Genomic DNA, 23781 nt, shown 5'->3' with positions numbered 1-23781 from the left:
GGACACATACAGACTGAAAGTGAGGGGATAGAAAAAGATATTCCATGCAAATGGAAATCAGAAGAAATCTGGAGTAGCAATTCTCATACAGACAAAATAGAGTTTAAAATAGAGACTATTACATGAGACAAAGAAGGACACTACATAATGATCAAGGGATTGATCCAAGAAGATAAAACAATTGTAAATATTTGTGCACCCAATATAAGAGATCCTCAATACATAAGGCAAATGCTAACAGCCATAAAAGGGAATTTGGACAGTAACACAATAATGGTAGGGGACTTTAATGCCCCAATTTCACCAATGGATGCATCAACCAAAATGAAAGGAAATAATGAAACACAAGCTTTAAATGACACATTAATCAAGATGGACTTAATTGATATTTATAGGACAGTCCCTCCAAAAACAACAGAATACACTTTCTTCTCAATTGCTCATGGAACATTCTCCAGGATAGATCATATCTTCATCACAAATGAAGCCCTGGTAAATTTAAGAAAATTGAAATCATATCAAGTATGTGTTCCACCCACAATGCTATGAGACTACATATCAAATACAGGAAAAAAAAACTGTAAAAAATACAAATACGTGGAGCCTAAATAATATGCTACTAAATAACCAAGAGACTGCTGAAGAAATCAAAGAGGAAATCAAAAATTACCTAGAAACAAATGACAATGAAAACGACCCAAAACCTATGGGATGCAGCAAAAGCAGTTGTAAGAGGGAAGTTTATAGCAATACAATCCTACCTCAGGAAATAAGAAACACCTCAAATAAACAAACTAACCTTACACCTAAAGCAATTAGGGAAAAAAGAACAAAAAAACCCCAAAGTTAGCAGAAGGAAAGTAATCATAAAGATCAGACCAGAAATAAATGAAAAAGAAATGAAGGAAACAACAGCAAAGACCAATAATACTAAAAGCTGGTTCTTTGAAAAGATAAACAAAATTGATAAACCATTAGCCAGACTAATCAAGAAAAAAAGGGAGAAGACTGAAATCAACAGAATTAGAAATGAAAAAGGGGAAGTAATACCTGAAACTGCAGAAATACAAAGGATCATGAGAGATTACTACAAGCAACTGTATGCCAATAAAATGGACAACCTGGAGGAAATGGACAAATTCATAGAAAAGCACAACCTTCCAAGACAATGAGGAAGAAATAGAAAATATAAACAGACCAATCACAAGCACAGAAAGTGAAACTGTGATTAAAAATCTTCCAACAAACAAAAGCCAGGGCTAGATGGCTTCATAGATGAATTCTATCAAACATTTAGAGACGAGCTAAGACCAATCCTTCTCAAACTCTTCTGATATATAGCAGAGGGAGGAACACTCCCAAACTCATTCTATGAGGCCACCATCAACCGGATACCAAAACCAGAGAAAGATGTCACAAAGAAAGAAAACTACAGGCCATTATCACTGATGAACATAGATGCAAAAATCCTCAACATGATACTAGCAAACAGAATCCAACAGCACACTGAAAGGATCATACACCATGATCAAGTGGGGTTTATCCCAGGAATGCAAGGATTCTTCAATATATGTAAATCAATCAATGTGATACACCATATTAACAAATTGAAGGATAAAATCCATATGATAATCTCAATAGATGCAGAAAAAGCTTTTGACAAAATTCAGCATCGATTTATGATAAAAACTCTCCAGAAAGTAGGCAATGGGGAAACTACCTCAACATAATGAAGGCCATATATGACAAACCCACAGTGAACATCATTCTCAATGGTGAAAAACTGAAACCATTTCCTCTAAGATTGGGAAGAGGAGAAGGTTGCCCACTCTTGCTGCTATTTTTCAACATAGTTTTGGAAGTTTTAGACACTTCTGTTTAGCAATCAAAGAAAAATAAATAAAAGGAATCCAAATTGGAAAAGAAGAAGTAAAACTGTCACTGTTTGCAGATGACATGATACTATACATAGAGAATCCTAAAAATGCTACCAGAACACTGCTAGAGCTAATCAATGAATTTGGTAAAGTAGCAGGATACAAAATTAATGCACAGAAATCTCTTGCATTCCTATACACTAATGATGAAAAATCTGAAAGAGAAATTAAGGAAACACTCCCATTTACCATTGCAACAAAAAGAATAAAATACCTAGGAATAGGGCTTCCCTGGTGGCACAGTGGTTGAGAATCTGCCTGCTAATGCAGGGGACACGGGTTTGAGCCCTGGTCTGGGAGGATCCCACATACTGCGGAGTGACTAAGCCCATGAGCCACAACTACTGAGCCTGTGCGTCTGGAGCCTGTACTCTGCTACAAGAGAGGCTGCGATAGTGAGAGGCCTGTGCACTGTGATGAAGAGTGGCCCCTGCTTGCCACAACTAGAGAAAGCCCTCGCACAGAAATGAAGACCCAACACAGCCCAAAATAAATTAATTAATTTAAAAAAACAAACTAGGAATAAACCTACCTAAGTAGACAAAAGACCTATATGCAGAAAACTATAAGACACTGATGAAAGGTATTAAAGACAATGCAAACAGATGGAGAGATATACCATGTTCTAAGATTGGAAGAATCAACATTTTGAAAATGACTATACTACTCAAAGCATACTACAGATTCAATGCAATCCCTTTCAAGCTACCAATGGCAATTTTCACAGAACTAGAACAAAAAATTTCACAATTTGTATGGAAACACAAAAGACCCCGAATAGCTAAAACAATCTTGAGAAAGAAAAATGGAGCTGGAGGAATCAGGCTCCTGGACTTAAGACTATACTACAAAACTACAGTAATCAAGACAGTATGGTACTGGCACAAAAACAGAAATATAGATGAATGGAACAGGATAGAAAGCCCAGAGATAATCCCATGCACATATGGTCACCTTATCTTTGATAAAGCAGACAAGAATATATGATGGAGAAAAGACAGCCTCTTCAATAAGTGGTGCTGAGGAAACTGGACAGCTACATGTAAAAGAATGAAATTAGGACATTCCCTAACCATACACAGAAGTAAACTCAAAATGGATTAAAGACGTAAAGGTATAAAGACATAAAGCTAAGGACAGACACTATAAAACTCTCAGAGGAAAACGTAGGCAGAACACTCTATGACATAAATCACAGCAAGATCCTTTTTGACCCACCTCCTAGAAAAATGGAAATAAAAACAAAAATAAACAAATGGGACCTAATGAAACTTAAAAGCTTTTGCATAGCAAAGGAAACTATAAACAAGATGAAGAGACAACCCTCAGAATGGAAGAAAATATTTGCAGACAAAGCAACTGACAAAGGATTAATCTCCAAAATATACAAGCAGTTCATGCAGCTCAATAACAAAAGAACAAACAAACAACCTAATCCAAAAATGGGCAGAAGACCTATATAGACATTTCTCCAAAGAAGATATACAGATTGCCAAGAAACACATGAAAAGATACTCAATATCACTAATCATTAGAGAAATGCAAATCAAAACTACAATGAGGTATCACCTCACCCTGGTCAGAATGGCCATATCAAGAAATCTACAATCAGTGCTGGAGAGCATGTGCACTGTTGGTCGGCATGTAACTTGATACAGCCACTATGGAGAACAATATGGTAGTTCATTAAAAAACTAAAAGTAGACCTACCACATGACCCAGCAATCCCTCTACTGGGCATGTACGCTGAGAAAACCATAATTCAAAAAGGGACGTGAATCACAGTGTTCATTGAAGCATTATTTACAATAGCCAGGATATGGAAACAACCTAAGGGTCCATCAACAGATGAATGGATACAGAAGATGTGGCACATATATACAATGGAATATTACTCAGCCATTAAAAGAAATAAAATTGAACTATTTGTAGTGAGTTGGATCGACCTAGAGTCTGTCATACTGAGTGAAGTAAGTCAGAAAGAGAAAAACAAGTATCATATATAACACATATATATGGAATCAAAAAAAAATGGTTCTGATGAACCTAGGGGCAGGAAAGGAATAAAGACGCAGATGTGGAGAGTGAACTTGAAGACACAGGGATGGGGAAGGGGAAGCTGGGACGAAGTGAGAGAGTAGCACTGACCTATATACACTAACAATGTGGGAGGCGGCTGAATAGCACAGGGAGATCAGCTAGGTGATTTGTGACCACCTAGAGGGGTGGGATAAGGAGGACAGGAGGGAGACGCAAGAGGGAGGGGATATGGAGATATACGTATGCATGTAGCTGAGTCGCTTTGTTTTACAGCAGAAAGTAACACAACACTGTAAAGCAATTATACTCCAATAAAGATGTTAAAAACAAAAATAGAATTTGATATTCAGCTAATAATTTCTTATGGGAACATTATAACAAGGTTTTACTGAACATGATTTGTTATACAGCAGAAACTAACACAACAATGTAAAGCAATTATACTCCAATAAAGATGTTAAAAAAAAAAACAAGAAGAACTATCATGCAGGAGATGAGAAATGTGTTTTGTATTTCAATTGTGGAAAAAATGAAGAATGTGTTTTAAATTGCTTTAGAAAAGGTTGGCCCTAACTTCTACTTGCAGGTTCACTAAACTAAGCACACTGGCCTGCCTCAGCCTCTTTGCACATGCTATTTTTTCTACATGGAATGCTCTTCTCTCTCTCTTGACTTTCTTTACTTCACCTACCATGCAGTTTTCCTTCTCTTGGGTTCTCACAAGGTGTAATTTAATTGTTCATGTGATTGGCTGCTACATCTCCTCCCTGGCAGAGATCATATTCAATTCATCTTTAATTCATCATTCTTATTGCAATGCCTTGCGTATACTGGTACTTGATGTTTGCTGAATGAATGAAAAGTTAAATGGAAAAAAAAAAATTCCCAAAATTAGTCACTGGGGAAAAAAATAAAACTGCCTTCTCTCACCAGAATTAGTTAGAAGGTAAATATGTGAAGCCTGTGATAATTTCTTCAAACCTATTCTCACTCCTAAGTATAAAGGGGAGGCAACGAGCATGGCAGCTGTGGGGGCCTCTGAGAAGCTTCTGCTTCAGTTAGATCTATCACTTTCCAAGTCTGAGCACAGAATCTGGAGGCAGACTGTTTGCAGTGATACTTTAAGTTGCAGTCCCTGCGTAACTGAATGGCATGAGCTATAAGTTGCAACCTCGTGTATCAGAGCAGCAACTTCATAGCCTGCAACCAGAAAGCCTGAAAACATAAGGGATGGCCTATAACCAGGTAAAGGTCAACTCGCATCACAATAGACAGGGAAGAAAACACACAGCACTTTGCTTTAACTAGAGCTTCCCCAAATTTAAAGTGTGTAAGGTTCATGCAGGGAGCTTGTAAGCCCACATTCCCATAAGTTATTGATTCTGTAGGTGTAGGAAGCTGCCCAGGAATCTGCAGCTTAACACCAGTGCCTGGTGATTCTAACGCAGTTGGCTCTTTGAAAATCACCACTTTATATTGACTCCAGGGGAAATTTTTCTGCTAATTATATGGCAAAATTCTAAAAATTTACCCAAATAAATAAAAATGATTTAAAAATTTAGCTTCGGGCTTCCCTGGTGGCGCAGTGGTTGAGGGTCCGCCTGCAGATTCAGGGGACGCGGGTTCGTGCCCTGGTCTGGGAGAATCCCACATGCCGCGGAGTGGCTGGGTCCGTGAGCCATGGCCGCTGGGCCTGCGAGTCCGGAGCCTGTGCTCCGCAACGGGAGAGGCCGCAGCAGTGAGAGGCCCGCGTACCGCAAAAAAAAAAAAAAAAAAAAAAATTTAGCTTCTATGGAATTAATCAAATAATGTAGGAACTTTAATTCCTATTCTTTGCAAGATAGAGGTATATGGTATATAGTAGTTCAGAGACTATTCTCTGGATTCTTCTTGTGCCCTTGGATTACTGGGCATTTTGGGGAAAGGTGCTTAAGTATTTTGCATCTTTATTTCTTCCTTCTTAAAGAAAGGCAATAATAAAAGCACCTTCAGAGCTGCTGTAAGGATAAAATCAGTTAATATGAAGTGCTTAGTACTATGTGCTTCTCCCAGGAAAAGTTGAATAAAGGTTATCAGTTTGATGATGTTATAACGTACAGTTTTGAAGAGTAGAAAACATTTGGACAATACTAACTATAATACAAAGGGGACTGGGAAAAAGTAAAAAATTTCTAAGTATCTATATTAGGACAAGAGCAATAGGTTGCACAAGGTATAAAACAGTCAATTCCACAACACAAGTAAATATACAGTTCTGTGGAGGTCCAGAAGACGGAAATAGTGTGTCCTGCCATGGAACGGGGAACAGAGGAGGCACTGAGGATGGAGTGAACTTTGATTTGGGCCGTGAAGGATCAGTAACCTATGAACATATGGACAAGAGCATCCCTGGCAGAGGAAACCTTGAACAAGGTTTGGAAATATTTAAGCACAAAAGGTATGTATGGGCAAGAGAGTGCATCTATTTTATTTATCAGGGTAGTAGTGAGAAATAAGATAGAAATGTTACATGAGACTGAAAAAAGTAGAAATGAAAGCCTTTGCTTATTTGATGGCTTTTTCCACACACGTGTGTCTAACATGAACAGAGCAGCAGATACTTTTATTTCCAGCTTGAGAAGGAGTCCCAGAGGTAGTAACTGGAATATCAATATCACGGACTTTTCAAAATGAGTCAGTTGGAGTCTAGAAAAGAGGTCCTTATTAGTCACAGATAAATATTCAACTGAGCCTGTCACATGAACCTAACAAGAGGGGAGGTGCAGACAGTATTGAACAGATGCAGCCTTTTCACACCATGGTCTCCAGCTTTTTTCTAAAGGGAACATTTAAAAAATGACAGTATTTATAACCAAAGAGAATTAACATCACAGCCTTTGGTAATGAGTGCCATAATGTAAGTAAGGCTGCCTGAGTCCAGTCTTGGCTCTAGCATTGACACCCCCTGTGGTTTGGGTAGATTCTAAAGCACTAAGGCCACTCTCCTTCCAGGGCTGTGAATCCTAACTAAATTGAAAGGGAAATCATTATAGTAAAAATATCTCAAGACCTTGCATCAGTCCAGCAAGGTTGATGCTATTACAAAGGAATATGAAAAGAGTACTGTGTTTTTTGGACTTAAAGTAAAAAATATGTTACATGCTCTCTTAATTCCATCAATACTGTAGCAATTGAAAATGAGTTTGTTGAACTTTGCAAAGAAGCAATGATATATGAAATCCATGTGTTAGCCATTCAATCATCTTTTGAATATCAAGTTACTGGAAGATAGTCATACCCACAATAAAGATTTTCTGATAATATAATGTATTTGTTATTTTTTTTCCTTCAGGAAAATTATGTAACAAAAAAATGATGGAGCTGAGTTCAGATGTTATAAATTTATCACAGAAACTATTGGCTATGTTTATCTCTACATTAAGAATTCATATGCTTGAAATATATGTATGTATACGTGTGTATATACGTTAAAAACATATATGTTCAAAACATATATACACATATATGCATATGTGTTTAAAACAATAAGAAAAAATTTGTAGGATTCCCCTGAGAGGATTTTCGTTCATATATGTTAATGTGATATGGTTAGAAAACGTGACTCCATTAAGAATCCAGAATTGTGCATGCTGTTCATATACTGAAAAGGAAGTTATCCATGATGCCTCATTGAATAGACAACCCTAGATGATTTCTACTTTATGATAGGAATGAGCTGACCTCATGTAAAGTATAGGCCACGTTATTGTCCCTGAAGGTAATATTAACATGTCAAATGTAAGGGACATGTTTTGTTGAATAACCTCCAGAATTCAGTATGGCAACCTCTAGCTCTGACACTTTTGCTGACTAATATACTTGGTAGCATTATTAGCTTTTGTGATGACACATCTTTTATACTTCCAAAATGTATACATCAATTATTGACAACAACATCAGAATGACGATATACCAATACAACCTCACCATTAGAGGTGCTACATAAAAAAGGTACCCAACCTGCTTATTCAAAAATTATCACTAGAAGAAGCACGCATTAGTTTGAGTATGAAGAATAATAGTAACATGAATCTAGGGACAAATAGAGGAGTAATTTCTGTAAACATCCGACTTAATCTTTAATATAAAAGAATGAGGGGGGCAGCTGGGTAGGTCAGAAAGCTTTAATTTAAATTATTTAATGAATTCTGTGATTTTGTTATTGCTAATGTTTTTATATCGAGAACAGGCCTTGTGGTATTAAGTAGCTGGCAGCCCACATCTTAGTAATATTTTTTAGAATCACCATTTATATTCTAAAATATTAACGAGTGAATATTTTATCTGAGAACACTTTATGTACAGAAGTGATTCCAAATTTTCTTATCTGAATTGATAAAATACACTGCCTGTAGAAACATGTGTCTTTTAAAATAAGCTTAGGAAAATCTCACCTTTATTTTTTTTTTAAGCAATGTCTACTTCTGGTCTGATAGCAGGACATCATGAATTTGGCTAGTTTTCCCAATAAATAAATTATGTCCTGAGGCAAATTAGCTTGCTTTGGGACTCTGGCTAAACAAAATCATGTTTTGGCTTTTCATTCCTCCTAAAACCCAATCCTCAGAGCTTGTAGGCAGAACTAAAATGGTTATTTAGTAATCATGTACCACCTTTTGGCATTTTATTGTTTTATTCTGTATGGGTATGTGCCCTATTTATCAAAAATATATAGAATACAGGGGGAAATAATTTACCATGGCCTAGAGCAATCTAGTTTAACAAAAATTTGCTACATACCTACTGTGAGTCAAGAAATGTTTACTTGAATTTTGGGTGATAGGTAGTATTCAAGAGTATTAAGCAAAGGCATTAGTCTGGATGTTGTGTGAGAGATGGATTTGAGGCAATCACCTCATCAGGAAGGTGATGCCATGGTCCAGGCTAGAAATGTCCAAACTTAGGCCGTGAGAAAGATGATGAAGAAAGAATTAGAGAAGAATTCAAGGAATCCTAAAGATGTAAACGGGCTCATTCTGATGATTAATTGTATATAGAGAATAGAGACAACTGAGGGAATGAAAAGAGTTGAGGGTGTTTCTAAGATTTTTAGCATAGGTTGGGATGGTTAATGATATCACCAGATGCAACAGAGAACACAGGAGAAGATATTGCTTGGAGGCAGAGGAATATGATGAGTTAAGCTTTAGGGTATATTAATTTGGAGGTTCTTCAAGGCATGCAGGTAGAGCTTTCCAGCTGGGATGTGAAAGTCTGAAGCTCAAGGAAATCTCAGGGATGGATATAGACATTTAGTCAGGATCAGTAAATGGTAGTAGAGTAGATGAAATCACTTCTGGAGAGAATGGAGAGGAAGAATAAAAACAGTTTGATGGCAAAACCTTGTAAAGAGTGTTGATGTTTAAGGCATAGATAGAATAAATGATACTATAAAGGAATGGAGTGGAAAGATAAGAAAGGTAGAAGAACCAACAACATGGTTTCAATGAAGCAAAGGAATTTGATGAATAACCAAACTGAGTGTTCACTTAAAATGTCAGCTTCCTTGGAGCAAGGCACTTGCCCGACTTGTTCACTGCTAAATCCCCAGCACAAGGAGCAATGTCTGACCCTTAAAGGACACTCAATAAGTGTTAAACGAATGAATCAAACAGCAGCATAATGTGCACTAGAGAGGTTTATTCAAATAAACACTAAAAAAATCACCATTGATGAGGTAATTGAGGACGTTGACAAAAGTGATTTCAATGAGATGGTGGGAGCAGCAAACTCTAAGGAAAGGTTAAATAATACAAACACTGAGGGATGACTTCTTTTCAAAATTGTTGTATACAAAGGAAAGGTAAGAGGAAGACAGCTCTTAAAGTAATAAAAATAAAGCTTGCGGGACAGAAGATTATCAAAAGAAGAAAGTCCTGAAATGTCAGAATACAAAGGATTGGAATCAAGTCATCCTGAAGTGGAGCACAGAAAGGAGAATCCCACCACCAGATTGTAATTTCTTGATAACAAAGACAGTATCTCACTCTATGGTCTTACTACAGGTTCTGACACGAAGCAGGTACTCAGATTGGGTGCTCTTGCTGAATCAACTACACCTAAACTAACTCTACTCCAAGATGAAGCCTGTTTTAGTTTGTATTTATTAGTCCAGTCCATCCCCTCTATCCCCCCGCTCCCCTCTGTCAGCTTGGCAGCTGAAACAGAGATCTCAGGAGCTGGGCCCACACTTGAAGGAAAAATGATTGGAAATGGTCAGAAAGGGTGTTAGCACTATCTGTAGAAGGGGTTTAATTATGCTGCAGGGAACTCTGAGGAAATTGGATGAAACCATTGCTCTCCATTATGAAATTAATTCTCACTCATCAAGAGATAAGATGTGTTATACAGCACTTGAAATTTTTATAAGATTCAAAGGGTTTGAATCAGATACTAAAACCATTTGATATTGGCAAAATACATATCTTATAGATTTGTTGGCTCAAAAGTTTGTTCTAGTGGATACAATTAAATTACTTTCATGTGTTCACCTGTATATTGAAAAATAGTATTATTTTAAACCTGGAATTTGTTTTTGTTCCCTTTCCTTCCTTCTTCCCTCCCTCCCTCTCTCCCTCCCTCCCTCCCTCTCTCCCTCCCTCCCTCCCTTCCTTCCTTCCTTCCTTCCTTCTTCTTTCCTTCCTTCCTTCCTTCCTTCCATCTTTCTCCTAGAAGGCATATATGTATAAGGTGGATGTTTCCATCTAGGTGATTATATTCCTATTTTGCTTCATGTTTCTCTCTTGCATTTACACAGCTAGTTTACAGTGTTTGGATACATTCTTTGGTATCTGTAGTGATTTGCCAAAATACTAATTATAGGTAGACTGTTACATAAGTTACTGCTGCTGCTCTGAAGACTGAGCATTTGGAGCTTTGTCATTGACAGTTGCAGATATTGGGAGCTGTTTTATCTAGATTTACAGGATGTCTCAGCAGACCTTTAATCTGATGTGATTGTGCCAAAATAACCTGGTGCCATGCATATACAATATGTCTATGCTAAAAATTCCCACAAAAATTTGGATGAGTAATCTCGCAGGCAAAGTAACTGGGATCTGCTACTTTAAAAACAGAACTAACGCAATTGTGTTTGTTGTTTTCAAATAGCAAAAAGTATCTTATCACTAAATATGCTCAACTTCTTAACATCCTCTCTGGAAATATGTGTTATGCTAGGTCTCCCTTAGAAAATGTCAATTTAACATATAGGTACTTATTTATTTTTCTCTATAGTCATGACAGTAGAGCCCCCATTGTTCCTTTGTGATGGGAAACTACTTAGACTATCTCCTAAGACTATTTTTGACCACCTCAAAAGTCTATAATATAATCAGTTTTAGAATCAACTATAAGGACCAAATAATTAGCTATAAAAGGGAGGAAAAGCATTGAGACTTGACTTGTGTTAATGTTTCTCAAACTTTCATGTGCCTAAGAGTCACTTGGGAGGCTTATTAAATTTGTAGTTTCATGGGCTCTGTCTCATGCCTACTAGACAGGAATCTATGGGTATGGAGGCTGGACCCGATAATCTAATAACCACCCTTGGTGAATTTTATGTCAGTGGCCTAGACACACACTGTATCCAGGCAAAACTTTAAAACTTTCTTGGATTCAATACCAGATTTTTTATCTTAGTTCTTATATTTTCTTTCAGTCTCTATTCATATAAGAAGGTATTGTGGGATTATCAATAGACCATCATGAGTCTGGCAACCGAGAGAGAGTGAAGGTCAAGAGAAGAGAAAGAGGTGACTGCCCCTCCTCTTTGGACAGGACATGGTGATAAAGCTTTTCCTACTTATAAAGCAAAGTGCCCATTAGAGGCAAGTGACCAGGGAAGTGAAGGGAATTAGGTCATTCCCTGAGCAGGTAAATTTGCTATTTGAATCATCTGGGGAACCGGCCTGATTTTTTTTTTTTCTTGTCGATGGAGACTTGGCCTAAATTTGCCCTCACTGCACACACATACCAAGTATGATAAGTAGTCAGACAAATCCAGTGGTCCAGGGTGCTCTTGAAACATTTGTCTTAGTCTTTCATTAGCATCAACGCCGTATTAAGTTGAATTTTGATAACCCCTTAGATATTATGAAGACTTTTCATGTAGGTTGTGTCATTTGAGCCTTAAAAATGCTTAGTACAGGATTTTGGTTCCATGTTAATGCTTAAAAGACTAAAAATCCGGGAAAATCTAACAGCTTGGCTATTTGGAAATCAGGGACTAAAACTCAGGTTCCCTGACATATTCAGTGTTATATCTTTTTTTTTTTTTAAATAAATAAATTTATTTATTTATTTTTGGCTGCATTGTTTCTTTGTTGCTGCAAGCGGGCTTTCTCTAGTTGTTGTGAGCGGGGGCTACTCTTCGTTGCCTTGCGCAGGCTTCTCATTGCGGTGGCTTCTCTTGTTGTGGAGACGGGCTCTAGGCGCATGGGCTTCAGTAGTTGCGGCTCGCGGGCTGCGTCGTTGTGGCTCATGGGCTCTAGAGCACAGGCTCAGTAGTTGTGGCACCTGGGCTTAGTTGCTTCAAGGTATGTGGGATCTTCCTGGACCAGGGCTCGTACCTGTGTCCCCTGCATTGGCAGGAAGATTCTTAACCACTGTGCCACCAAGGAAGTCCCCAGTGTTATATCTTTGATTGTGCTTTGATTTCTTTTTTCTTTTAAAAAAATTAAGAAATAATTGTTGATACTTACTAATATGAATTGGAATCTATTAGAATATTTTAAGTCGCAAGTCACAGAAAGTCTCAATCTGGCCTAAACAATAAAGGTGATTTATCGACTCTTCAAAGCAAATGCTAGTATAACTAATATTCCTTCAGAGAGGCTTGATCCTGGAACTCAAATAAGGACTTGCTATTATCCTCTGTTTCTTCACTCGGCTTACCATTGTTGACTCTGTTCTGCAGCACCATCTTTCTTTGCGGCCATAAAACAATGGCCAGCAGCACCCAAATCAAAGTTTTTCTTCTTATCCAGCAGGAAAGAGAAAGCTTTTTGCTCTTCCTCCGGCCCATAGCAGGATTAAAATCTCATTAGCCTGATTTGGATCTTCTGTCCAGTTCTAAGGGCAGAATAGATGGTACGATGGTTTAAGTCAAGCAGAGTTCACACTTGAAGTTATGGTTCTCAAAAACCCATTGTTAAGGGAAAAGGATGTTCACGGAGGTCAAAATAATGTTGTTTATCAGAATTCGGAGGTCAAAATAATTTTGTTTATCAGAATTCTGATTTCAAAGTCCCAATATCCTTTACTATTGATTTTAAAAATATCTGCCTGGTCAGCTGGAGGTTTGTGATAGTGAAGTCAAAATACTGAGGAAAAAACGAATTAGACTAGTTTTATAGAGGAAAAATCCCATTATTTTCCTAATTCTGGCCAGCAACTCTGACAAAGTTTTCCTTTTGATAACAAAAGGAACCAGGATGGAGAGTGTACCTGATTCACAATAATCTCTTTTTTTTATTAATATATAAAATAATATTAATATATAAAATATATAATAATTAATATACAGTAATGAAATACATAGGGTATGTTTTATAACAGTAAGTCTTAAATCACTGATCTTTTGAATACATGGTGGGCCATTTCTGTGGCTTTATTCCTGCCCTGCTCTCCAGAGCCTTACTAGGATGAAGAAAGTTAGCTTCTTTGAAACAGCATTGGCACTAATTACTAGATATACAAAAAGAATGTATCAGTGGAAGAAAAATATGGAAGCAAAAGACAAATTAGGAGAGTAATTTTCATGGATCTTTCTTAGAATTCTCCTATGCCAAAAGAAAAACTCTCTAAAGTTTAGGAAGATCAGTTTATCTTGAGAGAAACCATTCCATTTTTAAGAGCAACAGGAGTTTACACAGAAAAAGTAAGCATTAAAGTGTTTCATTCAGTGAACAAATATTTCTTAAGCAACAACTCTGTGCAAAGGATTTATTTAAGCATCCTGTTCAATTACTGCAGAGGATCCACTGTGTTTGTTGGTTTTCTTTTATGTTTGTTTAATTTATGGATTGAGTAGCCTCTAATCCCAAACTTTCCTTAGGAGGATAGTGATTTGTTTTTTGAAAATCACAACTTTGTAACTCTCAGTTCAAGTGGTTGCAACATACTAACCATACCTCAGTTCTAGCAATGAGCCGTGACCACCCGCCTGGCCAAGAGTAGAATTTTTGTTTTCCTCTCCACAGTAACTGGTTCAGAGATTTATCCTCACCAGATCAACAGCAGTTATTTCAGGACATTTTGCTGAAGCTATTAAGAAAGAGAAACTGTTATTACTCTTTACATGAACCACTGAGATACAGGCATCAAGCTTCTGGGGGCCACGACTGGGAAGGGAACTGCCTGGGAAATAAAAACAACATGGAAGAGAGAAGAGTTGAGAGATGCAGATGAAGATCTAGTCCTGATGATAACATCTGAGTGGCTATAACTGTAAGTGTCTGAAATGATACCATATACTTTTCAGTTAGGAAAGCCTATACACTCTCTTTCTTGTTTAAACCAGTTTGATTTGTGTTTCTTACACAATTAAATTATAGATTAACATAATTGCCAATGCTAACAGGTTTATAAATGTAAACCCTTATTTTTAAACGAAGAGAGAATTGAAAAAATATGTGTAATATAAAGAGAATATAGCTAGTTATAGTGGACATTGTGTTAAACTAAATAGAAACAGTTTGTATAAGCGACTGAAATTTTCTAAAGGGTAGACCCAATTTAATTGCAAAGTTTCCCAGTAGAAACCATACCCCTCCTTTATCACAAGGGGTCTGAGTTTCATCCCCTTGATAGAAAGACTAAAGCAGAAACCACATCTGTGCATATTTATGTTGTTTTTAAATAAAATGTGCCTATTTGTCAGAGGAGGCTACTCCAGGGTCAGGAAATTTTATTAATTAAATGCCTCGGGCATTTAATTTTACCTTAAACATGTTAAATGGGGAATTTGAAATTTGTAGATTTTTGGTCTAGCGTGTTCATCTAAGTGACTTTCTGTTTGTGACATTTGGAAAGTGCAAACCATGAAACAACTGAGTGTTTTGATAACTCCTAAAATAAATGGTAAGAAACCATAAGAAGGTGCCAAATTGTGCACTTTTAGTTTAGGTTCAAATAGGGAAAATCGTTCTTTCTTTTTTGGCATAAAATTTTCATACAACAGCTCATTTTGAAATGTGGTACTTTGTTCCTTTCCACTGCTGAATATTATTCATTGTATCTTCTTATATGAATATACCATGATTTGTTTGTCTAAGGGCCAGTTGATGGATATTTTAAGTTTCTTCTAGTTTGAAACTATTAAGAATAAAGTTGCTATGAACATTCAAGTGCAAATGTTTTAAGGATAATTAGTTTCATTTTTCTGCTTACACAACTGGCTAGTTGGATAATTTGTATGGTAAATTTATATTTAACTTTATAAGAAATTAACAAGCGATTTTCCAATTTAGCTGTACCTCTTTGTATTGCTACTGGAGGAGGTCACCGAGAGGACACGACAGCTGATTGACCTGCATGCTGGACTCGGGCCATTCGAGGCTCCTCCACCCCTCCCCCGTCCTTGGAATGTACATTCCGCCCACCATTTCCGCCACTGGAAGCTGTTTGAAGAGCGCAACCTTGAGAGAGTAAGGTGTTGTTGAGACCATCTGGACCGAATATGCTGACTGAACCCAGTTAAGGCCTCTACATAAACTTTTAGACTGGCGGTCGGTGCGGAGATCTCGTCTTTCGGCTGCTGAAGACAAGCCTCGTGTGTAAGTTCTCTTGCTTATTAAACGTGCCACCTACCAATCTGGAGTGGCCTGGCTTTCTTTGGCCTCAGATCCTTGCCCTCCGTGTACTGTGGTGGCCAGTTTGCAGGCCAACAGTTCTCACCAGCCATATATAAGAGTTCCAGTTTATCTACCTTGTCACTAATAATACTTGTACTGTCAGTTTGTGTGTGTGTGTGTGTGTGTGTGTGATTTTTTGGTTTGTTTTAGGAATTCTAGGAACTGTGAGGTAGCTATCTGATGTTTTTTTTGTTTGTTTGTTTGTTTTCGGTACGCGGGCCTCTCACTGTTGCGGCCTCTCCCGTTCCGGAGCACAGGCTCCGGACGCGCAGGCTCAGCGGCCATGGCTCACGGGCCTAGCCGCTCCGTGGCATGTGGGATCTTCCCGGACCGGGGCACGAACCCGTGTCCCCTGCATCGGCAGGCGGACTCTCAACCACTGCGCCACCAGGGAAGCCCTAAATAGTATATTTTAAAGAGCAAAATATTTTAATTTTGATGAAGTCCCATTTATTTAGTTTGTTCATTCATGGTTTTGTATCCTATCTAAGAAATAGTTTCTTAATCCAATTTTCTCCTATGGTGCTTTTTCTAGAAGTATATCGTTAGCTCTCACATTTAGGATTATTACTCATTCAAAATTCATAGTGGTGTAGGTAAGGTAGGAGTTTCATTTTTGCATATGGTTATCCAGTTGTTCCAGTACCATTTGTTCAAAAGGCTATTGTATTTGTTTCCTATTAGTACTATGACAAATTATCAGAAATTTAGTAGCTTATAATAAGACAAATTGATTATCTTATAGTTTTGGAAGTCAGAAGTCCAAAATCAGTGTTATTGGGCTAAAGTCAAGATGTTGGCAGTGCTGGTTTCTTCTAGAGCTTCTAGGGGAGAATCCTTTCCTTACCTTTTTCAGATTGTAGAGGTTGCCAAGGCTCCTGGCCACTTCCTCCATCTTCAAAACCAGCAGTATAACACTGTCAAATCTAGTTTACTGAGTCTGCTCCTGTCATCACATTGCCTTCTTTCACTCTGAATCTTCTTCCTCCCTCTGGTAAGTACCCTGGTAATTATATTATGCCCACCTGAATAATTACATTGTGCCCACTCAGAAAAAACGATCCTTAACATGAGCAACGTTCTTTTTTCCATACAAGGTAATATTTCATAGGTTTAGAGGATTAAGACATGGACATCTTTGGGAGGAGGCATTATTCAGTCTACCACACCTATCATTCCATCCATTGAGTTACTTCTATTGAAAATCAATTGACCATATAGGTATGGGTCTGTTACTAGACTCTCTATTCTGATCCACTGATCTATATTTCTACCCTTACACCAGTGCCACACAGTCTGAATTACTGTAGCCTTAGAATGATTACTGAATTCATGTAGTAAGAGTCCTGCAACTCTATTCTACTTTTTCACACATTTGACTATTCCAGATCCTCTACATTTATGTATAAATTTTAAAAGCCGGTTTTTAAAGTCTACATCAAAACCTATATATCAAGTTGAGGAGCATTAACAGCTTAGTAATATTAGATTTCTGATCAACGAACATGATATATATGTATATGTATGTATATATACATATATCCTTTACTTAAGTCTTCTATAGTTCCCTAAGCAGTTTTTTATAGACTTCAGTATATAGATCTCACACATATTTTGTTAAGTTTATTTCTATGTAATTCATATGTTTTATGATATTAAAATGGTATTTGTTTTTACATTTTAATTTTCAATTGTTTGTGGCAAGTATATAGAAATACAGTTGAATTTTTACATTTACGTTATATCTTATAATTTTGATAAATCCATTTACTAAGTCTGGTAGTCTTTGTATATTCTTTAGATTTTTCTATATAGATGTTCAGATTATCTTGAATAAAGATGATTTAACTTCTTTCTTTTCAATCTGAATGCTTTTTACTATTTTCCTTGAATTATTGCTCTGGCTAGAATTTCCAGCATTATGCTGAATAAAAATTGTGACAGTGGACATCCTTGTCTTGTTCCCAGTCTTAGGGGATTTCATTATAAAGTATGATACAAATGAAGTCTTATGCAAATTCCTTTACTGGTTCAAGTTCCTTTGTATTATTGGTTTACTGAGAGTTTTTAATCATGAATTCATGTTAAATTTTTTATATGCCTTTTTTACATCTACTGATATATTACTTTTTTTTTGTCTGTTGAGGTGAAATACATTGATTGGTTTTCATCTTAAAACCCCCAAATTTTAAAATTCATCTTGCATTCCTAGGTTGAACTCACTGAGTCATGATGTATTATCCCGTTTATATATTAACTAATTTTTTTACTGTATGATCTTATATGCGGAATCTAAAAAACAAAATCTCATGGATACAGAGAACAGATTGGTTGTTGCCAGAGGTGGAGGTTGGAGGGGTGCAAAATGGGTGAAGGGGGTTTAAAAAGTACAAACTTGCAGCTATAAAATAAGTCCTGGAGGTGTAATGTACAGCATGGTGACTGTAATTAATACTGTGTTTATACTTAAAAATTGCTAAGAGTAAATCTGAAAAGTTCTCATCACAAGAGAAAACATTGTAACTCTGCATGGTGATGTTAACTAGACTTATTTTTATATTGAGAAATGATCACAGTATCAAATTATGTTGCACCCCTGAAACTGTTATATGTCAATTCTGTCTCAATTTAAAAAACCTACTTTGAGCTATGACTGATACAGAAAGCTTGCACATATTTAGTGTAAACCATGTGATGAGTTTGCCTCATTTAAAATTTTTTTAATTACGAAATTTATAAGCCTGTGTCTTAGAAGAGATCTGATATCTTCCTGCTTGTCCTGTGTTGCACTTGGAGTTTCCCACACTGTTTTGTCATCATAAGTACCTTTCCCCCCTCCAACGAAGATATAAGAAGTAATACACTAGGAGGAATAGAGGAGTTGGGAAGCTTATAATCATCATGGTATGGACCTAGTTGAGCAAGAAGCCCCAGTAAATGTTAAAGCTAGAGAGGAAGTGGTTGTGGAGAAGGGTGTTTCTCTGGTGTCAGTTTCTCCCCATCAGCTGCTCCTTAGTGGTCAGAATTTCAGTGTAATAAATACATTCCTAGTATTCAGAAGGCAGAGAGGAGAGACAGAGACCTACCTCATGCATACTCAGGAGTTTGCCCCACCATGGCCTAAATATGCAGCCTTCAGACAACAGCCCCCTCCAATGATAAACCCCACCTGAAGGGCTCTAGGGGTCTGAAGCCCTGGAGTGGGACCTATGTTGTGCCGTCACACTGTGCATAGGGATGAATGGAGGGGGCTGCGCCTTGTGGGTTCCAGCTGGAAAGTGTTGAGCCTTGAATGAGATGATTCCCAACTGACACAAGCCAACATGCTCCCTTTCTACGCGCAGGGGCGCCCAGCAGTCACTGGTTGGCCAAGGAGCTTTGTAAGCAGCTGAAAGGCTTTGAAAATCTCAGGAGACTGATCGCAGCAAGGCAGTCTTAATGTCCTGGGGTGGAATGACTCAGCTGATTGTGAGTGATTGAACCTGCTCAGGCAGCAGCCTGAACTGATTAGTTACAGTCAGTGAGGTGTTGTGAGGGGAACTCAGGAGCATGCTCCAGGTCAGGGAGAGCTGTTTCCTCCCTCAGGAAGGCTGACCTTGGTGGTCCACGTCCCATCTTCATGTATTTGGACCGTCTTTTCAGGTACCTAAGAAGGGGTCCGGAAGAGCCTGGGTCGTAAGTGTGGGGTGTCATGGGTGGTGAGGGGCTGTGATGCTCAGCTTGGGCAGCAGGTCCAGAGACATTGGGGCTTGCTTGGCTGCATGACACAAAGGTCCATCCCGAGAGCTTTCCCTTCCCAGTGGCTCTTTGACTGTAAAATGTGATAACAGATGAGGAGGCAGGGCAGCTGGGGACAGATGGTGTCCTCTGAGGGGTCCTTGAAGCCTTGCAGAGCACGCACTCCTCAGGTGTCCGGAACGGGGCTCGAGGAGCTGATTCTTCCCTCAGCCTCCTCTCTATCTTCCTCTCCTGCTTCTCCCTGAGGCAATTTTCTAACATTTTGTAAAGGTTTTTTGTGAGAGATGTTGAATTGTAGTTTTCTTGTAGTATCTTTGTCTAATTTTGAAACCAGGGTAATGGTGGCCTTATAAAATGAACTGAAAAACAGCTAGTGTAAAACTAGCATTATTATTATTATTTTTTTTTTGCGGTACGCGGGCCTCTCACTGTTGTGGCCTCTCCCGTTGCGGAGCACAGGCTCCGGACGCGCAGGCCCGGCGGCCATGGCTCACAGGCCTAGCCGCTCTGCGGCATGTGGGATCTTCCCGGACCGGGGCACGAACCCATGTCCCCTGCATCGGCAGGTGGACTCTCAACCACTGCGCCACCAGGGAAGCCCAAAACTAGCATTATTTATGCCTTACATGATTGATAAAATTCACCAGAGAATCCATTAGGCCTAGAGTTTTCTTTCTTGGAAGGTTTTAAATTATGAATTCAGTTTCTTTTGTAGGCAACAGGCTATTTATGTTTTCTATTCTTGATTTAGTTTTGGTAATTTGTATCTTTCAAAATATTTGTTCATTTCATGTAAGTACTCCAATGTATTGGCATGAATTTTTTCATAAAATTCCCTTATTATCAGTTGTCTATGGTAATGCCCCTAATTTCATTCCTTACACGGGTAAATTGTATTTTTTTCTTTTTTAAAATCAGTTTATTTTATCCATTTATTGTGCTTTTCAAAGAACCAGCTTTTGAATTCATTGATTTTCTCTCCTTTTTTTGATTTTCTGTTTCACTTTATATTTCACTGATTTCTGTTATTATTTCCTTATTTCTACTTCCTTTAGATTTAGTTTGATATTTTTTCCTAGTTTCTTAAGTTGAAACTTAAATCACTGCTTTGAAACTTTTCCTCTTTCCTAAAATGATCATTTAATTTAATGCTATAAAATTCCCTGCAAGGCTTTAGTATGTGCCTCATATTTTCGTATGTGGTATTTTCATTTTCATTCAATTGAAAATATTTTATAATTTGCCTGTGATTTCTCTTTGACTATGAGTTTTTTCCAAGTGTGTTGTTTAGTTTTCAAATATTTGGGCAGTGTCCAGATATCTTTCTATAAGTTTAATTTTGTTTTGTTCAGAGGACATGCTTTGTATGAATTCAATCCTCTTCAATTTCTTTTGATTATGGACCAGAATATGGTCTGATTGGATGAATGTTCTGTGTACACTTTAGAAGAATGCTTAGTCACCTAACATGGACTAGAATGTTCTATACATGCCAGTTTGGCAGAGTTGATGGTGTTGTTCAATTCATCTATATCTTTATGTTCTATCAGTTTTTGAGAAAATGGTATTGGACTATACAGTTGAGTTAATTTCACATTAATCAACTTAATTGTGAGGTTGTTACAAGGACTCACAGGTCTCAAACAGTTTCTACTCAACAAAACAACTTTATTATTGAAGGTCCCTAACCATTACCAACCTGCCTGTAAGCGAAGCACCTTAGTACCAGGAAGCCCAAGGTCTCTCATGATGAAGATTTTTTAGAGTATGCTGATTTTGTAGGCATATTGTAGTTATGTGACCAGCCCTAGTGGAGCCCCTGATTATCACTACCATTTACTGAAACCAGGTGCAAATCATAAATCCAATTAGTATTTCTCAACAGTATTGTCAAGCTATTAAATCCTGTTCTGGAACAACTCACAGACACATGGTTGCAGAATATTATTTATCTTTACAATAGGTTCCATAGCATTGCCCAAGGGTCACTAGCTCTGGAGATAAGCATGAGATCAATCCAGGCCAGCTGAAATAAATCCACCCTGTACCAGTGAGGTATAGGTATCAATTTAAGGAGACAATTAAACTAACACAATTACTGTGCAAATTTTACCATATTTTTGCACCAACTTAACTCCTTTCTTACAGTCTTTGCCTACTGTAGTTTGAACTTTATTATAAGCTTATGCTTATAGCTTATAATAAATAATTAATACATTATTAATGAGATAGAAGTCCTCTTCAGGCCACTATCTTCCATTGAGATTGCATCCTAGGCAGATTTTCACTGTTTCCTAGTACATTTGATCAACTATGTCTGTATTATCATGTCTTATTTTCACCTATCAAATTGACTTTACCAATGATCTCAGAATTGTACCAAATTGCACCATTTCTATGAATATTAAAAATATCATTACAAAACAAATCAGAAATTATGACTGTATTATTGTTACTTCCCAATAGAAATAACTATTTCCTGTGTGCCATATATTATTATGTACACAGTTATTAACCAAAAATGATGTGTTAGTGAAATATGGAGTTCTAGGTGTTCTGAGTGAAGGTACCTTCCTTCATCACACAGGATCAAATCAAAATGGAATTCAAATGGAAGAGCCTTTTAAGAATCCCCTAACTGTCTTTTGGTAGTATTCATGTAAAAGTTAAAGATTTTTCTATACTCACAAGTTGTACAATTGAGCTATCTTATTCTGGTCCATTGATGTTGCCAGAGCTGTTAAGAAGACTATGTAAGGGGCTTTCCTGGTGGCGCAGTGGTTGAGAGTCTGCCTGCCAATGCAGGGGACACGGGTTCGTGCCCGGGTCTGGGAAGATCCCACATGCCGTGGAGTGGCTGGGCCCGTGAGGCCTGTGTACTGCAAAAAAAAAAAAAAAAAAAAAAAAAAAAAAGACTACGTAAAATATACTCCCCATTTGGAAACTTGTGTTAACAAGGAGATCCATATAGTTCCATGAATGGACTACCTGTGTTTTGGCAGTTGTATACCAGGCCAATGGGATTGGCTGTTTTTTTTTTTTGGCCTTCATTTGAAGTACTATATCTAAAACTCCTGCTTGTGCTATAGTACAAAGCTTTTTCTTCACTGTTCTGTTCGGGCTTGTTGTCTTAACTGTTCCATTTGTAAAAACTATTTAGTTAAAACTGCATCATCAAACTAAACAGCTTGATGTCTACCTCATAAAATTTGAATACTCCCCAAGCCACCTTTTTTTGCAGGGTCTTTTTTTTTTTTTTTTGAGAACTCTCTTAGTTAAAGCAAATTCTGTTCATCTAAACATTCCTAGGCTTTCTCTTATTCCCCATAAAGCACTCTTTGGTCTGGTAGTAAATGTTCTTTTATCCATCATGTATGTTGTTCCTACTATGCGCTAATTGCCTATGTGTAATTGGGAAACATATCTTGTAACCAAACACGCCCTGTTTCCCAGGACAAAGTCATATGGGAAATGAGTACTCCTATATATACTTTTGTGGATACCAGAATGTCCTCTATAGGTAGTCTCTCTAAATTGCAGATATTGTATCTCTAGTGTATGAAACCACTAGGTTAGCTGTATGGATTGATTGATCAACCTCAATAACACCAATATTCTTTTCGTTTTTCCTTAAAGGTATTGGTGTATAATACTATGACACTAGGCAATTAATGCCTGCCATTATAATATTTTCTTAACATTTCATTAAAATTTATAGGTACACAATTATTTTCAGTTCTAACACAAAACGGAGTGCATGATGTTTGACCTGGGGAAAGAAATTCTCATAGGTGTCTTCTCATTTGGGGTCCTAATAGTAAATATAACCTGTAAAATGAGAGCCAAAGACATACCATGTTAGTGTTGTTCCATTTAGACATCAGGAGGATTTCTGTGATTTCATTGGAGCATATGACATAAGCCATTCCAATAACGATGTTGCTTTATGCTGTCTCCCAGGTCATGGCATTTTATTCTAGTAAGGATGGAGCATAGATGGAAAAAAATGTATCATCCTTACCAGCATCTGAGTCAAAACTAAGAAAGAAAATTATTTTTTGGCTTTAAGTCTTTCTCAAGTTACCAAAATAATGTTTGATGTTCCCTTATGAATAATTCCTTTGTTAATTCCTTTACCCTCAGTGATTATTCTACATTCTTTCCATTTATTT

At 37.5% G+C, this 23781-nt stretch overlaps 1 long non-coding RNA gene across 1 annotated transcript; it reads left to right on the top strand.

Annotated features, from left to right (window-relative positions):
• Positions 1-14303: 14303 nt before the first annotated feature.
• LOC307187974 lies at positions 14304-17288 on the top strand. Its single transcript, XR_013828771.1, has 3 exons — positions 14304-14465; positions 15488-15793; positions 16728-17288. It is a non-coding gene; the product is annotated as an uncharacterized lncRNA (long non-coding RNA).
• The last annotated feature ends 6493 nt before the right edge of the window (positions 17289-23781 follow it).

The sequence above is a fragment of the Stenella coeruleoalba genome (genome assembly GCF_951394435.1).
Source record: "Stenella coeruleoalba genome assembly, chromosome: 6".
NCBI lineage: Eukaryota > Metazoa > Chordata > Mammalia > Artiodactyla > Delphinidae > Stenella > Stenella coeruleoalba.
Note: the sequence above shows the minus strand (reverse complement) of the source record. Positions and strands in the feature narration are given on the sequence as shown.